Here is a 3,217-nt window from a genome sequence, read left to right as displayed (position 1 = left end):
TTTGCCCCAATTTATGTTAGAGCATCCACAACAGTAGACTAACACCCACCCTAGTCACCAGCTAGTGTGGTGATAGTCCACTGATGTGTTAGGCGAACGGGACGGACGAGCGCCCGACGGATGAGAGGTCGGGCGTGGACATTAGGCGCTAGCTATTGTTCGCCGCCTATTATGCGGCGAGCAATCGACTAACACCCCATAATTAATATATATACGGCTCGTTGCACTTCATTTCATTCGCACCACTTGTTTTAACGAATACTCCCTCCGTCTCCGAATAGGAGTCCCGTTTTTTCATTTTAGTCCGTCCGCGAATAAGAGTCTCGGTTCACTTTTACCATAAATGTTAATAGGGTCCCACCTTCCACTAACTCATTCCACTCACATCTCATTTAAAACTAATATATACAAGTGGGACCCCTATTTCAATAACTTTTTTCCACCCACTTTTTCTTATCATTTCTTAAAACTGTGCCGCCCAAAAATGGGACTCCTAATGGTGGACGGAGAGAGTATCTTTTCCTCCTCTATCATTATCTATAGATAAAGATGGCTTATGATGGTGATGATGATCCTATGCAGCGAATTGACGACGAGTTGTGGGCCCGGGCATTCGTAGAGATAGATCGGTTGGTGCAACAGCACGTACGCCAACAGATGCAGTTGGCCTATGGAGGCGCGACTGACATGTTCGTCGCGTACCTTCACATCGGCGAAACGACTGCCCGCGAGTGTGATGAATTTTTGTAGGGGCATCATCCACATATTAAGGGTACTTATCTTCGAAAGCCTACCCCTCACGACTGCCAATGTCTGATGAACTTGCACGGAAGGTATCACGGTTTTTCCGGAATGTTGGACAGTATAGATTGTATGCGTCGGGAGTGGAGGAACTGCCCCGCCACTTGGAAAGGGATGTACACGACCGGCTTCAAAGGCAAGAACCCTGCGATGATCCTCGAAGTCGTTGCTGATTACCGGGTATGGATTTGGCATGCATATTTTGGGGTTGTCGGTTCGAACAATGACATCAACGTCCTACAACCGTTGCCCCTTTTCAATGAGCAGTGCCTTGGCGTGGGTTCGACCATCAGTTTCGTCGCCAACGACAACCAGCATGAAGAAGAGCGTGAGTGTAAGGAGAGTGCAGTGCAAAATTAAAACTAGACTTCTCAGATCCAGAGAATCCGCTATATCGCAGGGTCTAGGAACTCAAGGAATCCTCAAAACCTTAGTCGTTGGTGCACAAATCTTACCCCTTGCCTTTTCAAAACCCTCAACCCGCTATGCTAAAAAGATTAGTACAGGGAAGCAAGGATCGAATCCCACAGAGATGGAGGCGTAAGTAAACATGTTAGGAGACCTGGACACTGTTTTTGGCTGCTGCCACATATTTTTGGGGTTGAGATTTAACTACTAGACTGGGGAAACAAAATGTTCTATCCTAACAGCTAGATCTAGGCAGGAATAACGGAACATGCATGACGAAAAACAAGACTTACTCGAATTTACCCAGAGCGGAAACAACTACTAGACCCGGTAAATGATTTTCTAAAACTAACCTAGATAGAGGAAAGATAAATCGTGGGACCATTTTCCAAAATAGCAGAGTACGAATGAAAAGTTGCAGATTAACTAACTAAAGGCTTAACCAACAGTGACTTCATCTTCTCAAAAACCTTGATCACGAAATGCAGAGGAAATACAGAGCAAAACACAAAACGAAACAGAGCAAGCTAGATTAAACCGATTACTACAATTAACTACTGAAATTTAAACAGATCTACTATCCCTAGACGAAGTAAATAAGGAAACAGAAATTAAACATCAAGACCATGCAAACAGGAACAGATCCAAACTCTGAACGCTTCATCCACTCCGAATCCAAGCCATCCACAACATACCACAGCAAATTCCACCTCCGATCACACAGATTCAACCAGATTTAACCGATCTACTACAATCTCCACACAATTCAACTTCCAACTCAGATCAATCGCAAAAACATCCAAAGTAAACAGAAGATGCAGCGATAACATGAAACAAAACCATAGCAGTAAATTCCATAGCAAAAGAGTGCAATATCCAACAGAAATTTAACAGCTTGCGTAACACCTTTTTGGCTTCACTGACTCTCAACTGGGTGAAATCGCCTCCAGATGATGAATTCGCCAGATCCTTGGTTTCCTTGTTCATCCCCTCATAGAAAGTGTGGTGCACCTCTATCTCCTTCATGCGATGGTTGGGGCATGACTCCAGAAGACTCATGTACTTCTCCCAGTACTCGCTCAGGGTTTCATCATATTCTTGCCTTATGCACGATATTTTCCTCTTCAATGCACTTGTCTTTGAAGACGGGAAAAACTCGGCTAGGAAAACTGACTTGAAATCGGCCCATGTATTGATAGAGTCGGCTGGCAGGCGCATGAACCAAGTGTTGGCCTCTCCCTTTAGGACAAAAGGTAGGGCCTTCAGTCTGTAGTCGTCCTCGCTTGCTCCTTGGCCGCCTCATGCGCCTTCACAGTTTTTGCGAGAACTCATTTAAGAATTCGTATGGTCCCTCGTAACTCTTCCCACGGTACGTCGGTAGGATTGCAATCACGTGGGGTTTCACATCACGGGCGGTCTTGGCGTCTCGGGGTGACCACTATGGCTTGTGGGGGATCTCCGTCGGCGTGTGCGGTAAGTGTTGCGAGCTCGGGATCGTCCTCACCTTGGTCAGCCATTCTCACTAGTGTTCTTACTGGTTGGGGTGGAGAGCTCCGGGAGTTGGTACTCTAGATCTTCTTTCTCCTCGTCATTGCTAGACGTGCCTAGGTCGGACAGTGCTTTGTCGACGAGCGAAGCGAGTGGTAACGAGTATTGTTCCTCGGGGAAGTATCCTTGGTCTCCACTCGGCCGGGAGCCGAGCCACTTCTCATAAAGCTGAAAACAAAAAGAAAAGGAAAATTATAAACGAGTATGTACACCAAAAAGATCACACACAATAACGGGTATGAACGCCATCCATCCCCGGCAACGGCGCCATTTTGAAAGTGCCTTCTGGTCTGGTCTTTATATTCGGTTTTCGTATGTAATTTGGAGTATATCCAACTGATCGGGAAGAGATTCCCGACCCAGGCTGAGTCGTTGGTACGACAACCGGGACCCTGGCTTCAAACAAGTTTCCTCAACCCACCTTCTACTAATTAGTATAGTGGAGGTAAGGGTTGAATCC

Source organism: Salvia hispanica, chromosome 5 (genome assembly GCF_023119035.1).
Source record: "Salvia hispanica cultivar TCC Black 2014 chromosome 5, UniMelb_Shisp_WGS_1.0, whole genome shotgun sequence".
NCBI lineage: Eukaryota > Viridiplantae > Streptophyta > Magnoliopsida > Lamiales > Lamiaceae > Salvia > Salvia hispanica.
This window is presented reverse-complemented; position numbering follows the sequence as displayed.